This window comes from Eumetopias jubatus, unplaced genomic scaffold (assembly GCF_037043125.1).
Source record: "Eumetopias jubatus isolate StellerSeaLion01/CBP00866 unplaced genomic scaffold, mEumJub1_p1.0 scaffold_17, whole genome shotgun sequence".
Classification (NCBI taxonomy): Eukaryota; Metazoa; Chordata; class Mammalia; order Carnivora; family Otariidae; genus Eumetopias; species Eumetopias jubatus.
The window spans coordinates 45258955-45282010 of NW_028274823.1; positions in this window are offsets into that span (position 1 = coordinate 45258955).

The following is a 23056-nucleotide window of genomic DNA, read 5'->3' on the forward strand; positions in this document are numbered from 1 at the left end:
TTAAGAATGCACTGGCCATTCCCTTTCAAATTAAAACTCTGAACCTTCCACTATTTGTAAGTGATACAGAGAAGGCATGGAATTGCTGGATTCATTCACTGAACAAACTTATTGAGTGTCCACCATCTCCCAGACACTTCTTTTTTTTTTTTTAAGATTTTATATATTTATTTGACAGAGAGAGAGAGACAGCAAGAGAGGGAACACAAGCAAGGAGAGTGGGAGAGGGAGAAGCAGGCTTCCTGCTGAGCAGAGAGCCCCATGTGGGACTCAATCCCAGGACCCTGGGATCATGACCTGAGCCAAAGGCAGATGCTTAACAACTAAGCCACCCAGGCGCCCCTCCCAGACACTTTTCAATGTACTTGTGATACAGCTTTGAATAAAAGTCCCCACCTGCAGGGACCTTACATTCTAGCATGTGTATGGAGGAGAGGGTCTAGGGAAGAGAAACAACATAGTAAATAAGTGAAACTGTAGTAAATTAGAAGGCAATAATTTCTATGGTTAAAAAAAAATGCTGAGCAAGTTCACTAGGGGTCAGGAATGCCTACCAAAGGAAGGTGGTGGGGAGGATGGTGCAGGTTTCGAATTAAAATAGGGTGATTTGTTAAGTCAATCAGAGAAAGACATGTAGCATATGACCTCACTGATATGAGGAATTCTTAATCTCAGGAAACAAACTGAGGGTTGCTGGAGTGGGGGTGGGGTGGGAAGGATGGGGTGGCTGGGTGATAGACGTTGGGGAGGGTATGTGCTATGGTGAGCGCTGTGAATTGTGCAAGACTGTTGAATCACAGATCTGTACCTCTGAAACAAATAATGCAACATATGTTAAGAAAAAAAAAAAGATAGCAGGAGGGGAAGAATGAAGGGGGGGAAATCAGAGGGGGAGACGAACCATGAGAGACGGTGGACTCTGAAATGAACTGGGAGTTCTTGAGGGGAGGGGGGTGGGGGGATGGGTTAGCCTGGTGATGGGTATTAAAGAGGGCACGTTCTACGTGGAGCATAGGGTGTTATGTACAAACAATGAATCATGGAACAGTACATCAAAAACTAATGATGTAATGTAAGGTGATTAACATAACAATAAAAAAATGAAAAATTAAATAAAATAGGGTGATTTGGGGCGCCTGGGTGACTCAGTCAGTTAAGCCTCTGCCTTTGGCTCGGCTCATGATCTCAGGGTCCTGAGATTGAGCTCCCTTAGTGGGGAGTCTGCTTCTCCCTCTTCCTCTGCCCCTCCCCCCTGCTCACATGCACGTTCTCTCTCTCAAATAAATAAAATCCTTAAAAAAGATAAAAAACAGGGGTGCCTGGGTGGCTCACTCGTTAAACGTCTGCCTTCAGCTCAGGTCATGGTCCCAGGGTCTTGGGATCGAGTCCCGCATCGTGCTCCCTGCTCAGCGGGAAGCCTGCTTCTCCCTCGCCCACTCTCCCTGCTTGTGTTCCCTCTCTCACTTTCTCTCTCTCTAATAAAAATAAATCTTAAAAAAAAGATAAAAAAATAAAATAGGTGATTTAAGCAGGCCGTATTAAGAAGGTGACAACTGAGTAAAGGCTAGAAGGAGGTGAGGAAGGAAAGTATCCAGATAATGGGAAGAAAGCAGAGGAAACAGCCAGTGTGGAGACTAGGAGGAGGCTGTCTGGGTGCTCAGAGGGCCAGGGGTGTGGACTGGAGCCACTGTGCATAGGGCCTCAGGAGATGAGGTCTGAGAAGTCACTGGCTGGACCATGCAGATCTTCTCATGACCCTGGCTTTCACTGTGAATGAAGACTTTGCAGGGTTTCCAAAGAGTGGCATGATCTGGCTTAGATATTACATGGATCAGATATTTTGGCTACTGTGTTGAAAGTAGTGCAGAAGAGAGGGAGGGTGAGAAGCGGTTAGAAAATTATTAGCCTACTCCAGGAGGGTAATGAGATATGGAAGTCTCGCGCCCTGGGGTGGTAGGAGAGGAGGTGGAAAAAGTTTTGTTCCCTGGATATGGTCTGAAGGTTGAGAGCCAATGGCATTTCCTAGCAGAGTGGATTTCATATGTGAGAGAAAGAGAGGAACTGCGACGGCTCAAGGCTTCTTTTCCTGAGCAGCCAGAAGACCAGATTTGCCATCCGCTGAGATATGGGAGCCTGCAGAAGGAGCAGGTGGAAAGGAGCTCATGTTGGACCTGTGGAGTCTAAGAGGCCCAAGTGTAGATGTTGAGTAGACTGCTGGATAAGCGAATCTGAAGTTTAGAACAGAGACCTCAGCTAGAAGTGTACATTTAAAAGTGGTTCAGATATAGGCGTTACTCGGTGCCGAGAGACTGGTAAAGGGGTTTCAGTAGAGAGGGGATCAAGCCCTGAGCCCAGGGCCATTCCAGCATTAAGAGGTCAGGAAAGGAGACTGGGAAGAGTGGTCTGTGAGACAGAAGAAAAACCAAGCCGTTTGGTGTTCCAAAAGCCAAGCGAAGGAAGAATACGAATAAAAATAGGGGTGGGGATCAGTACAATGTGGGAAATGTAGCGATGCCTCAACTCCTGTTTCTGTGGACAGGACTCTGACAGCCTGCTTCATCCACACTGTTCCTTGCTTCAGGAAGCAGGGTCCTGACTTGCTACCCCTGACCAGTAATAAGGGCCGTGTCCGCACCGACAAATCAGGGAGCTCATCCGTAGAACTTCAAGAATTAGCCTGGCCCAGAGTCACATTCCTTTGGCTACTAACTACAAGGTACTGGAACTCATTTTATGCAGTATATTACAATGCTGGCCACCTGTTTAGAGAGGAAAATTCCAGAGCTGGTTCATTTCCATACTCAGCCCCGACTCACTCCCTTTCCCCACTGACGATGTCACTTAGTCCAGCATGTTCCACATCCAATCCATTCAAGTTATGACACCTCGTAAGCAGGGACTGTCTTATCACTTCTTCATCTCACTGATCCCAGTGCGGCAGACTCTCAATGAGCATTTTGTCAAATTGGACTGAACAACAGGTACTTGGATTATCATATGTCTCTCTCCTGCTAGGGCAGAAGGAAAAAAGCTGTACAGGAGGAATCTGCATTCTTTACATGACCTTGAATGGAAAGAGTATAGTTGCACTCCTGTCTTGGCCTGTGAGCAGTGAGGTTTCCAATCTAGATACAAACAATTCAGGAAAGGCAGAAATGCCCCCGAAGCAGGCCAGCATTGGATAAACTCACTCAGCGCCTCAGGCCCCTTGACAACCGGGAATGGCAGTTTCACCCGGAAGCCTAATAAGAGGTGGTCCCATCTCCAGGAGTGATGCCTCTCACACATCCTGGATTACACATCCGCTGAGTCACCCACAGGAGTTACCACACGGCCATGTTCCTTGGGGCCTGGAAGCTTGACACGCCTTCAATCCCTAAACCCACTTCCTCTTTCCTGGAGCAGCACAAAGGCACCATCGAGTGCAGCTGATTGCCTCAATAATCCAAGAGAGGCATTTCAGGTCTCTGATTTGAGGACATTGTTGTAAATGTCATTTGCATTGAGCAGAACAAACTGCCATCATTCCATCCCTAGCAGAATGCAAAGAAGAAAATCACGGTTATGGAAATTGTTTGTCAGAGGATGGCTGAATTCTGATTTAGGAAAAGGTATACAGTCTCTGCGTTCCAACAAAGGCAAAGAGGAGACAGGGCCATAGTAAAGAAAAATATCACTTGGGTTACTCCCAACTAATAGGATCATATAAAAGTGAAATGGAGAATAAAAGTACGTGATGTTGATGGATTATGATGAGAAGTGAGTTAAAGAAAATAAGTGCTTTAAATCATCCAATTCCCCAAATAACATTAGAAACCAGGGAACCAGATGTGTTCAAGCTTATCTGCACCAAATCTGAAAAACATTGGCAAGATTACTAACTGCAATTTCACAATGACATGCTAGGGCCCCAAAAGCAATTCTGAAGACAGCTTGTCTCCTCGCAGAGATAACAGACTCAGACATAATCCAAGTTCCTTCAAAGGGTTAATTCAGGGGTCACAGCCAAGATCAAGTTTGTAATTATAATTTCACCTTCTGCTGGCAGACAACATGGAGTTAGAGGAGACACTATCCAGAGAGGAGTAATTTTCTCTATGAAATGATTGTCATTAACAGTTTATAGGGAAGATGACCATGCCTTTGTTCTTTTCCAAGTTCTGATTTTATGCTACCATATCAAGTAGTAAACCACAAAATTTAAGGGAATCCAAGCGATTATCACGTTGCCGCAACTCTATGATCTTATAAATACCAACTAAAATACCCACAACAGGGCGACATTTCTCTTCTTTTCACACAAGAAAATTTAAGAGTGTGTGGTGAGTGCGCTACCTGGGCAACCCTTGCTGTTTGAGGGGGGGGAGGGTTTAGACTCTTAATGCTGCAGTGCAGAGGCAAGACAAGTGTCCTTGTGGTTAGGCGGGGAAGCCAGAGCAGGACTCCTACTGCTATGGGAGCGGGGTCTTCCCTGCCCATCCAGGAAGGAAACATTTGCTCAGCTCCTAAAGGCCACATGGCAGGCTTTACACCTGCAGAATCAAAAAAGGAAACTTGTACTCAATTAGATCAACTCTCTTGTAATATAGGTGGTGAAACCGGGAGCCAGACAGGGCGAGTGACCCTCCCAAGATTATAGAGTCAGTTAAGGGTAGAGCCCACGTTCAGTCTAATGTCCTAAATATTGTGGTACAGTTCCTACTTCAATATATTCGTTGTGAGTGATCATACCACCAGCCACCCATCTGCAGTGTCTGATATTAAAGGCTATTAGGAGAGCTGTGGAGACAGATATCTGACTTGGGCTTGCTATTTCCTGTTTTTATTGTACTAATTACCACCATTACTGCAAATATACCAAGAAGGCATTTCTTAGCATAATCTTTATACAGAGCCACATATTATATTACTTTGGGGAGATGTATAATCACGACCCCCCCCAATTAGATCAGTGAGGCCAAGCAATATCTGTGTCTTTCCATATCAATATTGTTAGCTTCTTGGCCACAAGCAGAGATGTGATAATTATCACATGCAATCAGATCCCAAGCATAGAATGCAGTTTTCAAATATTGCTGAAAACCAAATGTAGTCAAGTCTGCTACACTCTTATGAAACCAAACTTAGCCATAGAACTAACAACAACTGGTTTCTGTTGACCTACTCATGATTTGACACCTAAAAGAAAGTAAAGAGTGGGATGCCCGGAACTCAGAAGTCAAGGAGGCACCAGTCTTTATTCTCTATGTGGGGAATGCAGCTTTCAGTTATCACTGGGCTGTCTAATGGGTGACACCAAGACAGACGCGATAAATACGCGCTTTCGGCTCATTGTATGTACCTGACATGGTTTATGGCCACTGGGGCCTCATTTCCCAGCCCAGTTTGAAAAAAGTCAGTCTTATCTTGCTATTAATGATACCCATGATAAGAGGGATAAGTGTCTCTGCTGTCAATTCCAACTCAAAAATAGCATGTTTGGGTAAAAATAAGCAAATACATACACACACGCTTTCAACTGAAAACAAATAGTAATAGCCGATCTTGGAACCAGCTCTTCTGACTGTGGTTTCTGTGCCAACTCGTGATTTGTGTTCTCGGAGAGAGTCAGATCCCAGCAGTTGGCCTCAGATGGCAAGTCAGTCTAAGCAAAAACTATGATTCTTCATTCTTCAGCATCTGACATTTAAAGAGAGTGATGTCTAATGAAGGTTTCTTGTCTGAGCTACCCCATTAAAAGAAAAGCATCTATCAGTCAGTGTGGGTTCACAATACCAAAGAGCCCTGGGACCCAGTAGGAGCAGGGGAAATCTGCAGGGGAGGCCCCATCAGACCAGCCCCCCCGCCCCCCGCCGCTGGGATGTAGATAAGGTTGTAGGACTGAGGCCGCCCTCCAACAGCCTCAAATGAACCACCTCAGTGACTCTCCTAATGGTGTTTCTGCTCAACACTGGAGGGCCTCACTTTTTTCCTTTAATGTAGAGGGAGAGGGAAAAAAAAATCTGCCCCGTCAAAGCCACACAAGGGAATTCTCTTAAAATAAACAGCGAAATTTAACCGCAGGCTTTTCTTTCCATGGACATATTTTAAATGTATATAATGTTAGATGGCTGCAGGAAAAATGACAAGTGTCTGTTTTCATTAGACTCCCCAAGTGCATAGATCTAATTGACAGCCTCTCCTAGGCATGGAGGAACTTCCAGCTTCAGGGTTTCCATAGCAACGTGTCCCCACTGCTGGCGCTGCACGGCTCCAAGTCATCATTCACAGGAACCCACGTTCTAGACACCCTGTTAAGTCATCCAGGAATTTCAACATCCCAAAGGTTATCAAATCCAATTTCCCAAGCAGGTCGAATTTCCTGCGTTGGGGGCTAAGCTTCCAATTCAGAACTCCAAGAATTCTCTGTTAAATTTATACGGGTTTCTTTTATCCTTCCAGTCTGGCCCTGCAGCATAAGTATTGTATATTTTAAGGCTATAAGTCTTAAGTTGTCCTGGTTAACTCTCTTTTATCTCCCTCTGATGAAGTAACATGACACCCTTCTCTTCTGGGAGGTACCGCTCCCCATGTTCAGTCACCTAAGATGAACCATTGCAAGGAACACTAGGTTCACAGGTCCCCAGGTGAGTGCGAGGTGGGAAGAAGCAAGGCCTCAGAAGCCCATAGCCCAGGAAGGGGCCAGTAGGCGCTGCGCTCTAGAAGGCTCTCCACCTGCCCCACACCCAATGGCTGAGGGGCTGGAGCCCCCCAGAACGGTACCCTTTCCTCATGCAAGCAAAGAGGATGGGCCTATACACAGGCATGACAGTATGTAACACACTTAGCACACCTTTCATTTCATCCTCAGAGCCTGGTGACAGAATTCGTATTCGTCCTAAATTATACTGAGTGAAACCAAGGTTAAGTACCATGCTCAGGGCCACACAGACTATAAATGGCAAAGCCAGGATTTCAAAGTAAGTCCTCCAGCTGCCATGCCCACCTTCGGCCCACCATGCTCAACGGTGGAGGAAAATATGCCAACTGGGAGTGCCCTGACCTCTTCAAAGGGGAATGCCTGCTGGACACAGAAAGGGTGGGTTCTGCTCTTAAAACCATCCAATTAGAGGAATTTTTCACTAACTGCTACCTGCACAGGGCCCATTGGCACTTAAAATTCCTTTGTCCCTTAAATGTGTATGTCGCCACCTTCTGGGCTGTGACACAAACAGGATCTTCATATTTCACCCAGATGAAATGACAGCCACCCTGGTCGTTCTCTGTACATAATGCTCTGTGTTCAAACAAGACGGTTTGGATCCATGCTAATAGATTCTTATCAGTTAATTGAATCAGTCACTGTTCATTTACCTGGGCACCTCTGACAGGATCTACAAACAGCCCTTCAACAATCAAGATCTTCCGGAAATTAGATGGATACGTGAGCGGCTTCCTTCAAACCACACCATGCCCACAATGGGAAAGGCATGCTCAGGTCTCATATTCCTATGTGGGGGAAAAACAAGTATTTGTTAAGCATAGGACGAGGGTGAGTTTAGGACTTACCCACTGTCGCTTCTCTTAATTGAAACATCGTGTCACAAGGGCTTTGTCTTATTTTTTTTTAATAAAGGAAGATTTTAATACATAGGGGAAGTATCTAAGTATGAAGTCAGTGGCTGAATGAATTGGGGAGACTCATCAGTCACTAACCGGTCCTCAGAAATTAGGATGTCTAATGCATGGCCAAGCAAAGAGGTGCTGATGACCATGAGGGACAGCTCAGCAGCTCAGCACCTCCCCTTGTAATTCACATACAACAGACAGTGATGAGCTTAAAGGCAAAAGGGCTGTAGACACAGAGGTCAGTGTCCAAAGCTTTGAAATGTGACAGCTCAAATACAGCAAAGGAAAAGATTTTTAAAAGAAAGAAGAAAAGAAGCCAGAAGACCATTTATTCTTCATTTCCCCTTGGGAAAAAGGGTTTTTTTTTTTCCAGGCATTTTTCCAAGAATCCTATCTTTTCCCCCCCTCCTAACTAAATCATCTGGTCAAGAACATGTCTGAGAATGTGCTCTTTCTAGTTGGAAATTCCAGCCACCCAACTGCAACCAGACAGGAGGAGGCATGGGGGGGGTGGGGGGGTGGGGGGAAGTACTTGTAGGCTTAGAGCAGGAGAGCAGATAGAATCCACTCATCTATTCATTCTTTCAAACAAATATTTATTCAGTTCTTACTCTGTGCCAGGCACTGGGGACAGAATAATAAACAAAATATTCCCATGAAACACACACACTGGTAGAAGAAGACATAGTAAACAGAAATATTTCTGTCAGGTAGCCATAAGGAGTGGTGGAAAATAAAATAAGGTAATGAGGAAAGGGTTATTATTTTATACAGGGATGCTACAAAGCCCTGCTTGATGAGATGGCATTTGACCACAGACCAGAAGTAAGGAAGCAAGCCATCGAGATATGCAGAGGCAAGAGTGACACAGCAGAAGAAAGAACCCATGCAAAGGCCCTGAGGTGCTATCAGAGTTGGTACTGTTTGAGCCAAGGAAGAGGGCCAAGGAGTTGAGGAAAGTGACCATGGGTTATAGACTGGGATCCTTAGGAGCAGACTCTGAGAATGAGGCGATCATGTAGGAAGTGTACTGCTGAGCGTGTGCTCAGGACCAACACATATAAAAGTAAAGGGGAGGAAGCAGGATTAAACAAAAGAAGTTGGACCACAATGTGATCTTTAAAAAAAAAGAAGAAAAGAAAGATTGTATTTATTTATTTGCGAGAAAGAGAGTGCATGAGTGAGAGCAGAAGCAGGGGAAGCAGCAGAGGGAGAGGGAGAAGCAGACTCCCCACTGAGCAGGGAGCCCGGGGGCTCCATTCCCAGACCCTGGAATCATGCCCTTGAGCCGAAGGCAGACGCTTAACCATCTGAGCCATCCAGGCGCCCCCACAATGTGATCTTGACAGAGAACTCGGGTGGCCCCTCAGGGAGCTCACAAGTTGGATGGCCCTTTAGAGTTGCCAGGCTCTATGCCCGTGTATCCACCAGTCATCAGGCTGCCCCAGGACAAGGGCCTAGCCTTGGGAGAAGCAGCTTTCCCCATTGGTGGGCAATTTCCACAGGGGCCTGGAGGCTGCAGGGAATAATTCAGTCCTGATGAGGGGGACACATCAGAGTGTTCTCCACACCAAGGGGGAGAGTGTCAAATGGGTAAGCACAGAAATACACCAGGAACCAGATTATTCCAAAGCCATGAGTTGACTTTTGGCTTACCATGGGCAGTCATTGGAGGATTTGAGGGGACTTAGATGTTAAGAGGATCCTTCTAGCTGTTGGTGTGCGACAGACTGTGGGGGTGGTACAGCACTTAAAGGAAACAAAAACTGTGAAAGAGAAAAAAAAGTTCTCAATAAGGGCAGCCAAGTCCCCCCAGAGTCTCAGGTGTTGTCAGGGAGCCCCTGCCAGCAGCAAAACAGGATGGAAGTGGCAGCAGAGAGCAGATCTAGACAGAGGACACGAGAACAAGGCTCAGCCATTCCCATCTGGAAAAGCACTGGAAAATCTTCCATGCAGATGAATCAGAGGTTCAAATAAACTTCTTAGTGTGCTTGGGGCAAGAAAATAAAGAGGGTTAGTCTCTTTGGGGGTCCTCAGGACAGCTGAGAAGGCAGGTCCTGGTGGCGTTCAGGAAAGGTGAAATTCCTCAGGGAGCTATGAAAGAGAGAATGGGGCATCCTTCTGGTCCAGGGCCGTGGTTCTCAGAGTTGCGTTGTATCACATCAGTCTGAAGAGCTCACAGAGAACACAGCAGCCCAGGTGCATTTCCACAGCTTGGCCCTGGGTCTCCATAGGGCTCCTAGTTTCCCGGTGAGGCTGTTCCCACAAAAGTTACAGAACCACTGAGTTGGGAGATCCCTGTATGTTGTGCTAGTATTTGGACGGTCTCCCCTCCCAAGGAAAAAACAACCAAAAGACATCACTGCCCTTTGGTTCCCATTCGAAAATCAGTGTCCATTAATGTCCACATAATATATGCAGCATTTCTGTCCTCTACCAAAATGTGGATTCATTACTTATTTGAAAGAGCCTCCAAACTGGTGAGTCTCCTTGGTGACAGGAGCAGGTGAGAACAGAGTTGCCAAGACTTTGCTGCTGAGTCTCTGTTGGCACAACCCAGGGACCCTACATAGGGTTCTACATAGGATGGGGGAACTGAGCACAATATGGTTCAAACTTTAACACCTTCATAAAGAAAAATAGAATAAAATGGGCTACAGATGTCCTCCAATCATGAAACTATCATTGGGGCATGAAGTGAAAGTTTCTCCTTATATTTTTTTAAGATTTATTTATTTATTTTGAGAGTGAGAGAATGCACACACAGTGGGGAGAGGCAGAGGGAGAGAGAATCTCCAAAAGACTCCCCAATGAGTGCGGAGCCTGACAGGGGCTCAATCACATGACCCAGAGATCATGACCGCCGAAACCAAGAGACAGACGCTTAACCGACTGAGCCACCCAGGTGCTGCTCTCCTTATTTTTTGACAGAAAAAAACTCAAGCAATCTGGTTCCTAAGCAGAGGGGCTTGAAGCAGACCCTACAGGGCTCTCCTTCCATGTTATAATTAGAGGACCAGACTCCAGAGGCCCTGGCAAGAAACAACAGTGACAGCCCACTAATCCCCTCTGCTCCAGTGAAAAAATAACACTCCTTCCTGGTGGTGTCATGGGTCTCAGGCTGCATAAGGGGACTTTTCTGTAATAGGAATGCAACATTTTTTTTTGTAATCAACAAGGAGTGGAAGGGGATGGGGACATGAAAATTTATGACAGATCTAATTTCATTTTCAGAAAACTTGTAAACACTGACCCAAGGTCTACACGGCCTCAGTCAAACTCCCACAGATTAGTAAAGCTTACAGAGAGGCAACTTGCCACATAAAACCTCAGAAATATGTCCACCAATTATCCAACCAATTGAAAGAACAAGGCTTTATCCAGAAGACTAAGAGCTGAATTAAAGCACTGTTGCTGCAGCAACTCTTTGATAAGTAGGTAAATTAGAGGGCACCTGGGTGGCTCAGTGGGTTAAGCACCTGCCTTCGGCGCAGGGCATGATCCCAGGCTCCTGAGATCAGGCTCCCTGCTCAGCGGGGAGTCTGTTTCTCCCCCTCCCTCTGCTGCTCCCCCCTGCTCATGCTAAGACTCTTACTCTCTCTCAAATAAATAAATAAAATCTTTAAAAAAATATACCTAGGGGCGACTGGGTGGCTCAGTCGTTAAGCGTCTGCCTTCAGCTCAGGTCATGATCCCAGGGTCCTGGGCTCGAGCCCCGCATGGGGCTCCCTGCTTGGCGGGAAGCCCGCTTCTCCTTCTCCCACTCCCTCTGCTTGTGTCCCTGCTCTCGCTATCTCTCTCTCTCTCTCTCTCTCTGTCAAATAGATAAATAAAATCTTAAAAAAATAAAAATAAAAATAGAAAAATATTTAATAGAGAACAAAACCAAGATAAGCATAAACAGAGGGCAAGGGTTGTCGCTACTATACTATTTATTAGTAAATATACTATGCTAATTTTTAAACCAAGTTATACTAACAATGGAACAACTGAAGTCACAGGCTAAATTACTAAAGAACAGAAAAGGAGAAGTTACAGAAAGAAGCCAAAATGCAAGAACTTTTCATATGCCATCAAGAATTTAAAATATTGCATTTCACTACATCTGGATGATTACATGTGAATGCTCCTTGTTGCCTTCAAACCATCGCTGTAATTGTTACAAACGGAATATTGATGCTCCATCCCTTACTAAGAATAAAGACAACAACAGGACCCGCACAACAAAAAGACTAGATGAAAGAAAAACGATTACGAAGCCGCGTGCTGCCCGATGGGGGGACTAACTGGGACTGTGGAAAGAAAGGCAGTTGAACAGGTAGGGGAAGGGCAGCTGGACAAACAGGAACCCCACAGAAGAGCCCAGGACAGCGGCTGCGAGTGCAGGAACTGGGCACTGAATAAAGTGCCTAAGGGCCCACCTGCGGCAATCCTCCCTCCCCCACCAGACGCCCCCGCCTGTGGCCAATACGCCCACCACCCCAAGTATTCAGAGACCCTGGAGTATGCCCACAGGAACTCTGCTATGACATCTATAGAATGGCTTAAGCAAAATCTATGATACATATTATCGATGCAGTCTTCACCACATAGCTCTGAAGGTCACACGCTAGTTAGTTAGTACAGCAATTGGGTTTCTAACCCAGCCAATCTTACCAAAAAGCTCCCTTTTAACTTATTATTTAAAAGACTTTATTTATTTGTTTATTATCTATCTATTTATTTATTTATTTAGAGAGACAGAGAACAGGCATGCACACACGTAGGAGAGAACAGGGAGAGGCAGAGAGGGAGAGAGAGAATCTCAAGCAGACGCCACCCTGAGCGCAGAGGATGACATGACCCTGAGATCATGACCTGAGCAGAGACCAAGAGTCAAACCCTTAACCCACTGAGCCACCCAGCGCCCCAATGTCCCCTTTGAACTTTTCACTTTCATGCTGTACTGTATAATAGAGATGAGAAAAGGAAAGCAGAGCACAATAACTGTAATGTTAGAAGAAAATTTTTTAAAATTTTTAAAATAGCAAAACTTACAGGATCCTGACCCAGCAGACCACATGTGTCAGATTAGAGCATTAGATGATTCTGTTACAATATAAAAGCAGAAATAGTGATGCTAAGCGTTTCACTAAAAAATCTTAGGGGAGGTGCGCCTGGGTGGCTCAGTCATTAAGCGTCTGCCTTCAGCTCAGGTCATGATCCCGGGGTCCTGGGACCAAGCCCCGCGTCGGGCTCCCTGCTCAGTGGGAAGCCTGCTTCTCCCTCTCCCACTCCCCCTGCTTGTGTTCCCTCTCTCGCTGTCTCTCTGTCAAAAAAACAAATAAAATCTTTAAAAAAATTGTTTTTAATTTTAAAAATCTTAGGGGAAAAAATGGAAAATAACATAGACGAATGACATAACAAAGTACACATAAACAAATAGAAAAATAGTAAAATTAATAAATCTAAAACCTGGTTCTCTGGAAATTCTAATGAAAGAGACAAACTTGCGTTGGGATGAATGGAGACAAAGAAAGAAAAACCTAAATCAACAAAATTTGAAAGAAGTATGGAGATGGAGCTAGCCAAGTACAAAAGACTGCTTTAAATTATTAAGGATTATCCTGCACGCTTGTAAAATTCTGCCATTGAAAAACTCACTGAAAAGGATAATTTCCCATAAGACTATAAAATGCAAAAATTGACACAATAAGTAGAAATAGGAATAGGCTAAAAATTGATAGATAAATTGGAAAATTTTTAAGGGATTACTCGGAGAAAGGGCTGTTTTCCTCTATTTTGTGCACCGACTTGTTTACACACCTGGCACTCCTCCGAGTGGCAGGCAGACGTGACAGACACTTTCAGTGAAGGGCATCGAGGCTGGCTACCCAGCTGAGAGGTCATGGAGGGAACAGAGATCACAGATTCTTTTTCCAGTCAATATACATACTACTAACAAGCTAGATACAGAATAAGAGCTAAAGAGACACCAACAAATGGCCGTAGAAAGCTTGGGCTCTCAAAGGGGTCAACCAGCTTACGGTAATTAAAGGCTCACTCAGGAAATCCCTGCAAGGGTTTCTCCTTGGCTCAGAGCTGTGCTGGGCCCTAAAGCAGATGATGAGGCTAGGACCCAGAGCAGCCAGTGAGCCACGAAAGGACCTATCCTCCTCCAAACTCACAGAAAGAGGTCATGGTAGTTAATGTGGCTCAGTGTTCATGAAAAACAAGACAAGGAATCACAGCGGGGTATAATCTGCTATACTGCTCAGCCCTGGAACCCTAAAGTTTCTTTGAGGTTTTATTTTTTTTTTAATTTTGTAAAAGATTTTATTTATTTGAGAGAGAGAGGGGGAGAGAACACAAGTGGGGGGGGAGAGGCAGAGGGAGAGGCAAACTCCCCCTGAGCAGGGCGCCTGATGCGGGGCTCGATCCCACGACTCCAAGATCATGACCTGAGCCAAAGGCAGATGCTTAACCAAGAGAGCTACCCAGGTGCCGTGCCCCTCTTTGGGGTTTTCTTAAACATAGGAACCTAAATACCAGGAAAGGGATAGCAGGAGCTGGTGAGCTGGCTCGGCACGGGCTTCTCCATGCTGCATCCTTTCACCAAGCTGAGGAGGGAGACAGTGCCTAGATTGTTGGGCTCTGCTCCTCCCCCATCTGCACAGAAGTCCAGCAGCACAGCAGAAGGAGGCCATGGGCAGCAGTCAATAATTTTTCTCAGTTGTAACACATTTTAGAGAAATAAAGATAAAGGCCCAAACCAGATTCTCAGTCAAAATTCCGAATTGTAGACAGTGGGGAGTTTTTCTGGAATTTTGGAAAAATCATGTACTCTTTGGAAAGGCAAGGTCAACAGGTCCTAGGCTAGGCCTTCAGAAATACCACCCAGAGCCATTATGGTTCCAGTTAGAAAGTTGCTACTGCCTGAACCCACACCCACATCACCTCTGACTCTCCTCCTGCCACAAAGTGGGTGCCCCATTACCTGCCTGGCTGCCCAGATGGCTCACATCTGACTGGTAGAATCTAAATTGGGTGTCTACACCCTAGAGCAAGGGAAGTTGGAAATGTAAGGGGGTGGTGGTGGTGGTTTTACGATTTGTTGTGAGAAAGGCAGGATTTACAAAATAGATCATTGTCAAACTCTGAAAGGAGACAAAATATTTAGAGCATCTGTGAACAACCAATGTTGATTATTACAGCTGTGGGCAAGGCATCTCAGTTCCTCTCCTATAGAAGGGAGCATGCAATAATCTCCCTTAAGTGATCTGAGAATTAAATAGGTCTGCACGTTGCAGAGACTGACGTGTCATTCTCTCTGAGAGTCAGTTCATAAGGACACTTGCCCTAAATGTACATGCAAAACGGATACTGGCTCTTCCTGAGTGTGTTGCCACCACAAAGACACCACAATTTGAAAATGTCATTCCATATTCTGTCCTGGTGTAGGACAAAACATTACCCAAAATATTCACAAAGAGTCTGGCTGTAAAGTCAAAATAGCCAACCAGTGACCCAAGAAGACACCCAACATAGAATTAGAAGCCACATCGCTTCTCCTTAAAAGGGCAAGAACACAGTAATGCTGTGACAGATGCTGCACTGAGTTCATGTCTGGCCAAGCCATGGGAACAGGCACCGTGACGACAATGGCAGAAACCAAGGCAGTCCCCAGACACTGAGCATGTCTTCTGTGCTTTTTTCTTTTCAACGTTATCACACTGACTTGGTACATCAATCTTAGAGGATGGACATTATGGGTTCCCTCTTTTACAGATAAAAAGCGGAGGTTGAGAATGTTCAAGGATTACTCCAAATGAGGAGGCATTAAGAGTTTGAATCCAACTGTAGCTTGACCCCAAAGCTTTGCTCTAGCAAATCCTTGCCAGCTCTATGGCTATCTGTGGCTTGGCTGTACCCACGTTTCCTTTGCCCACATTCCACCTGTAGTGTGACAGGGCCTGCATGCCAGGTGATTCCTTCAGCTCCCCCTTCTTCAGAACTCCACGCTCCTTCCTGGCACTGACATTTTCCTGTTTTCCAAACTTGGTGTCCAAGCGTGACACAGTGAGCCGGTCTCTTCCTTGCTACTGAGCTCTGGGTTCTCTCAGGGCTCTGCTGACCACCTTTGGCCTGAACCCAGGGAAGCCCACAGCCGGTAGCTGACCACAAAAAAAGTGGATGGATTAACCACAAAAGGGGCAAAGTTCACTTTTGGTCTCTTGATTTCAGAGCATCCCTGTGTAAAACAGTTAAGGATACCAAGCGGAAATTGTCAGTGCATTTCAAAGTTCAATCACTCCCTCAGCAGGCAAGTGTTCAGTGCTTATTCTCCTTGTGATTTCCAGCTTATTAGGGCTGCTGTGATAGTCTGCGCTTCAGATCATTAGCTGCTTGCTCCTTAAATGGATTCCGTCTGCTAAATATAACCAGGAACCCTCAGTAGTTTGCACTAATCATGTTGGGCTGCATTGTTAAGGTAAATAACAGAAGAAACTATCAGTGTGTATATATATGAAAGCCATAATTTTCCTGTTTGCCCCAGACAGTAAGTGCTTTGGACATTTTTTTAACAGGCTTATCCAGTTTTCTGTTCAATGGGATGATGGATCATGGGTCCTGCTCCAAAGAGAGGCTCACAGCTGGGCAACACTCAATCACACTCTCCCCTCCTACTGAAAGGTGAGGAGCTGGGATTCCTCAGGGTGTAGATTTCAAGTTGGGAATCCAATCACATGTTTCTCTTGGGATGAGGCCATGTAGTAGGAGACTGGTCTGATCGTCAGAGGCTCTACCATGTGTTTGGACAGCCCAGAACCACAGAAGGGGGAAAGGGACCTATGTCCTACTCTCTCTGCTATTCTGTGAAGGGAAATGAGCTCTCTGATCCAACAGTCCAATAGTTACCTACCAGACCAGTGGCTTTCTAAGCTCTGTGGAGGTTAGGATCTCGGAGCATCATGGGATCATAAATGGAGGAGTATTTATTGAGCATGGATTGAGATATGAGTGGCTGGCCAGTCTATGGCTCTCTACCACTTTGTCAACCAGAGGATCCTCAGGATGGCCCACTTGAACCCAGCACAGAGATTATAGTCATCGGTACTGTCATAGCATTGTATGGCTAGCCACACTCATGGTGAGCAGAGCATCATGTATAGAGAAATTGAATTACTATGCTGTAACCTGAACCTAGTGTAACATCGTGTGTCAGCTATACTCAAATTGTAAAAAATTTTTTAAAAAAGAACGCAATTTCTTCCCTGTATTTGTTCCATTATAAAAATGTCACTTGCCTTCTGGGACCTCTCTTCCTTGCGGACTTAGAATATACTTCCCCAAACTGCCTCAGTTTGGCCCACGGTTGCCAAGCAACTCCTTCATTCCAAAGCTGTGATAGACGGAGGGCGTACTAAGGCTCTGCTGGGCTTTGAAGAGTGATTTTTCACGGGCAGAAGATATGTGAGAAAGACACAGCCCATATCCCAACTGGAGGTCAACATTAGACCAAATTCTAGAATAGGGATTGCTGGGCCTTCCCCAGCACTTCATTCCTTTTAAAGGACACCTACAAATTGTCGTTGTTTGTTACCGGGTGGGATAACGGTTCGTTGTTATGTAAGAAAACGTTTGTGTATTTTAAGGCTGTCACATTATCAAAGAAAATAGGAGTAAAATGACATGGTGTTTGGAATTTGCTCTAAAATATCTCAGCAAAGTAGAGAGATACATAAAGCAAATGTGGCCATATCTTCATAATTGTTGAATCTTGATGATGAAATGCAAGGGTTCATTTTTTTCTTAATTTCCTTAAGTCAAATTTTTAATTTTTTTAAATTTGTTTTTTAGATTTTTTTAAATCTTCCTTCAACTACTGCATGTATATATGTATATGTACCGCAACAATCCTTGGAGAGATTGCTCTCTCCTGTAGAAGAGAAATGATCTGGAATGCACAGAGCCAAAATGCCCCTGTGAAATGCTCGGGAAAATCTGAACATGTTGAAAGCTCAGATGTCTTTGAGGTGAATTTCATCTCCGGCCACCAGCGTGTGATGAAGAGACCAACGTGCTAAAACAACATTTCCCGAAAGCTCTTCTGCATAACAACAGGCTTATGATAAGCTCCAAGCAAGAAATGGTTCCACTGTCATGTACACTTAGGAAACAGATGCACATGGGCTCCTGCTCAGCGAGTGGTCATGGCCATTAGCACTTTAAAGGCTCGGCTAAATCCTTCAGAGACAAAAGGAAAAAAATCCTGTTGTTCTCTTACCTTGTTCGGCTGGAGAGACTGAGAGAGGAGGGAGAGGTCCCCGGCCCCGGGAAAGGAAGGGAATGTACATCCATCTGTCCCTCCGGGCCTTCTACATACACCAGACTTTGTGTTAAGTGGCTTTCCTGATGTCTGCAGTACATTCTCATTATGCATTCACTCAGCACCCTGTGTTTCCCTGACTGGAACATGGGTAATGCTTTACTCTTGACTTCCTGTTCAGTAACTGATCTCTCCTGTCATATTGTGAACTGCCCATGGGTAAAGTCTATATCTTGTGTTCAACACTGATAACTGCCATGGTCTCCTTTCATTTAACATAATTCTTACCAAATTATGGATGCTCCATAAATATTTGCTGGGTAAATAGAGGTGCTATCTCATTGAATCCTCAGGATGGCCAGAGGAGATATCAGTCCCCCAATTTTATAGATGATGGCTAGAGACAAGTGGAGATGAAATAGTTTGTCTCAACTCTTTACAACAAGGAAATGGCATATCTGGCATTCAAAATCAGTTTTGTTGACCCTTAATGTTCTTGTATTCCTTCACGAATAAAGATTGTAAAGCAAAATGGCAGCAATTCTGAAGAATAGAGTAAGGAAAGGGAAAAGTAGTAACTTTGCAGTGGAAAAACCTGCAGTCGCTACCTTACCCAAAGTTAACATGGCCTGTGATAAGGATGCCCCATGATATTATGTGATATCCTCTGACAGGACGTGATGAGAAGGGCATATCTCCAGATTTTCTCCCCGCAAGCCCAGACTTCCTCTAATCATGAGAAGACATCAGACAAACCTACATTGATGGACACTCTACAAAATACCTGACTGGTACTTTTCAAAAGTGTCAAGGTCGTACGAGCAAAAGATTGAAAACCATCACAGACCACAGACTGGAGTAGATCAAGGAGAAACGGCAACAAAATGCAATGTGGAATGCTGGACTGGATCATGGAACAGAAAAGGAACATTAGTGACATAACAGAGGAAATCTGAATAAAGTCCGAAGCTTAGTGAACAGTATTTTACTAATATTCACTTCTTCGGTTTAGTAATTTTACTTTGTGTAAGATTTTAACATTAGGGAACACAGAGTTTAGGAAGGGTATTGTGTTAGTTGCACACTGCCACCATAGCAAATTACCACAAACTTAGGACTGAAACAATACACACTTAAGATCTAATAGTTCTGGAACTCAGAAGTCTGAACTAAAACTAAGATTTTGGCAAAGCTGCATTCCTTCTGGAAGCTCTAGGGGAAAATCTGTTTCTTTGCTTCTTTTTATTATGGTGAATTATACCTAGGATAAAATTTACCATTTTTTCCATTTTTAGGTGTTCAGTTCAATGGCATTAAGTACATTCACATTGTTGGCAACCATCACCACCATCCATCTCCCAAGCATTTTCATCTCCCCTCACTGCCACTTTGGACCCATGAAAGGATATGTTTACTTGCCTTTTCCAGCTTCTAGAGGCTACCTACATTTCTTGTTTCATGGCCACTTCTATCTTCACAGCCTGCAGAGCAAGCAAATCTCTCTTTGGCTTTCCAATCGGCCTCTCTCCCTTATAAGGACCCCTGTGCTTACACTGGGCCCATCAGGATACTGTAGGATAATCTCCTCATCTCAAGATCTTTAATTTATTCATAGCTGCAAAGTCCCTTTTGCCATGTAAGGTGACATATTCACAGGTACGAGAGATCAGACTTGGACATACTGGGGGAAGGGCATTATTCTTTCTCCATAGGTATTTAGGAACCATGTATTATCTTTGCAACTTTTCTGTAAGTCTAAAGTTATTTCAAAATAAAATGTTTTAAAAACACAATAATAACTGCATGATCATCTATGATATACATAGATTGCCTCAAAATACATATTCACAAATTCTCAAAGTTGCATAGGAACTTAAAGATTTTTCTGTTATTGACCAAATTTTGACAGTCCTTAAGGAATGATAATATATGGAATAATAGGTGAGTTTATCTGAAAGTGACCCCTAGAGATCTTTCTGGAAAATGCTTGGCACTGAGTTTGCTGAAGCTAAGAGCTCCTCCAGCCACTAAGTGCAATATCAACCCAGGGCAATATGAAAGTAATCGATTTAAAACCTGGATCTTGCACAGCTGGAAAAATATTTCTTTCCCATTATCTTCCCACAAAAACAGTTTCTGGAATCAGAGGTCTTTGACCTCAGGCCAAAACCAAAGAAGTGCCCTATAAAGAAAGTAGTTGAGGGGCACCTGGGTGGCACAGTCAGTTAAGCAACTGACTCTTGATTTAGGCTCAGGTCATGATCTCAGGGTCATGAGATCTAGTCCCTTGTCGGGCTCTGTGCTCAGCTTGAAGTCGGCTTGAGATTCTCCCTCTCCCTCTGCCCCTCCCACTCATGTGCTCTCTCTCTCTCTATCTCTCTCAAATAAGTAAATAAATCTTAAAAAAAAAAAAAAAAGAAAGAAAGTATTTGATGTTCCAGGGGGGACACCTCCTAAGATGAGTGTGATGAATTTGGAAGGAGAAGTTGAATAGAGTGGAACCAACTCCAGAACTTTCCAATAAACACTGAGAAAAGGGGATAAAGAAAGGAAAACCAGCAGAACAGCTATCCTAGAGGAAGTCGACCTCCCAGGCAAGGACCTTCTTATTTGGGCCACCATGGGGGGTCCCCAGCCTTCCAGCCTGCTCTACTCCTACACACCTAACAAAGTAGCCAGCCTCTGCAAATGCCTCTCCCACTTACAACGTAGCCACAATTGACCTGTCCCGGCAAAGAAGATGCCTGGAAAACAGACCCATCTTTATTTATAAATATGCAACAATTTGAGTGTATGGTAATGCAATTTACAGAGGTGAGGAAGATGAGGGGATATGAGTTTGCAGGAGGTGATAAAGACCAGGAAACGGACAGTGGAAATTCAGAATTCTCTTTTAGACATGTTAATGTGGTTATCAGAAACCAACATCAATTCTGGAAAAAAATACAACTGTTTTCAACACTTCTCTCAAAATCAAAATCTCTCAGATCAAGTTAAAAACAAAATACAAGTATATGCTTTTATAGGACCCAACGAAATCCAAATAACGTTGGAAAATGAAAATTAAAAGTTTGCTCCAGCTAATAGTGGCTGCCTACAAAAGAAAATACCCAAGGGAGGTAGCCATTTTACTATCAAAGGAGAATTCAAGGCAAAATGCATTAAGCAAAAAAAAGGTTACTTTACACAGATAGAAAGTATAGCCTATAATGAAGACTCTAACAATCATGAACCTTTGAAAGGGAATGAATTACACGGCATCAAGTTGTAGGGCCAAAACCACTAGGAACGCAGGAGAAAACTGACAGAAACCATTACTGTGGAAGGCTTTCAGTGCTACCAAATGTCAAAGACAGATTAAGTAGGCCAAACACAAATAAAGGAAGTAAATAAACAAGTAAATAAGGACATGATGATGGTAAACAACATGATGAACGGAGGTGGAGGAACTCTACTGCACACACTTGGAGTAGTAATGTTAACCTAGCTCCTGCTCTTTCTCCCACCTGCTCACTCCATTCACGCCCTCCTCTTCCCTCCCCCACTGCTTCTGGTCACCTCACTTTTTCTTAGGAAAGTGAGTAAAGTGAACCATATATATATCTATATATAGATAGATAGATAGATATATGGTTCAGGTTGCTCCAAATCCCTTTAGAATGATGGAAAACATAAATAATCAAGGAAGTTAAGGGGAAAAAACGTTCTGTTTTGGTAGAAGAAGCCCTTCTAGCTGCAGACCCCAAGTGGTGCTGCTGCCCTTGCCCAAGGCAGAGCCCCGAGCCTTCTAGGGGATGTTTAAGAACCTCTCTGTGACCCTATTATTTCTATTCGAGAGGCACAGCCTGCCTTGGCCACTGATGGAACTTGATAGCTCATCAGCCTTTGACTTTGGGGTGAAGGAGGGACATTTTGTTATTATCTGAAAGTTGCCTATTTTTCCTCCCATGTATGAGTTTTGTTATGTATCTTACAGGGATTCTGGACAGTTCTTCCTGATCTAACATCTTCCCAGATGAGACCTGGGAAGATTTGGTTTTGGCCTTTTGAAGTCAGACAACTGTGAAGTTTGAGGGAACAGTCTGTCTGACCAACCTCACTTTCAGTACCAGCTGCAAATGTTAGAGGTTCCCAAAACCACACTTAGGTTTGATGATTTGCTAGAAGGACTTAGAGAACTTACTGATAGCTGTTGCAGTTACGATTTATTACAGGGGAAGGATACAGATTAAAATCAGCTAAAGAATGAAGCACATAGGATAGAGTCCAGGGGAAGAACGAAACACAGAACTTCCCCCTGTCTTCTCCCCATGGGGCCAGGACACAATTACTCTTCTGGCAATTATGTCTGACAATGTGAATGGAGTATTGCTAACCAGGGAAGCTTACCCAAGCCTCATGTTCAGAGCTTTCACTTGGGCTCCATCATTTGATTGCCTACATGGTTGATCTCAATCTCCAGTCCCTCCAGAGTTCGATGGATCCTGTTTGTCCCAGAGCCCCCGCCAACAAATATCTTATTGCTGGTCTTTCTAGCTTGGCAGTCCCCACCCTAAGACTGTCTAGTGCGGTCAGCTCCCAATCTAAATAATTTTGTTAAACTACCTGGCATGACCCAAGTCCCCACCGTAAACAAAGACACTCCTACCAGGCATGACATTCTAAGAAGACAAAGGCCAGATCTCTTTTTAGGCAAGATTAAATTTTTGACTACACAGAGGTACGAGGCCTACAGCTCAGGAACTGTGTCTGGGGAGTTGAAAGAGACCAGGGCCAGATGATAATGACGTGAATGTTAATAGCACTAGCTGGGATTTACCAAGCTTTTCTATGTGTCAGGCACTGTGCTACCTCCTTTCATGGAATACCTCGCTGAAGTGTCACCCCCACCCCCACCCAACCCATGGAATAGGTGCTGATATTCTCCCCAGGGTGTGGGGGGAGAGGGTCATAAGGCCATGTGATCAGTTGGTCAGGTGTGCTGAGACTTGGCTCCTCCCTCTGTGGCCTCCCCTTTTAAAGGAGATGGGCTGAAGGTGCCTCCTATACAGCAGTGACTAAAGCATGGACCAACCTCAAATTTCTAGTGTTGGTAACTTTGGGCACCTGCTACTAGATGAAAGTCCATGAAGGCAAAGA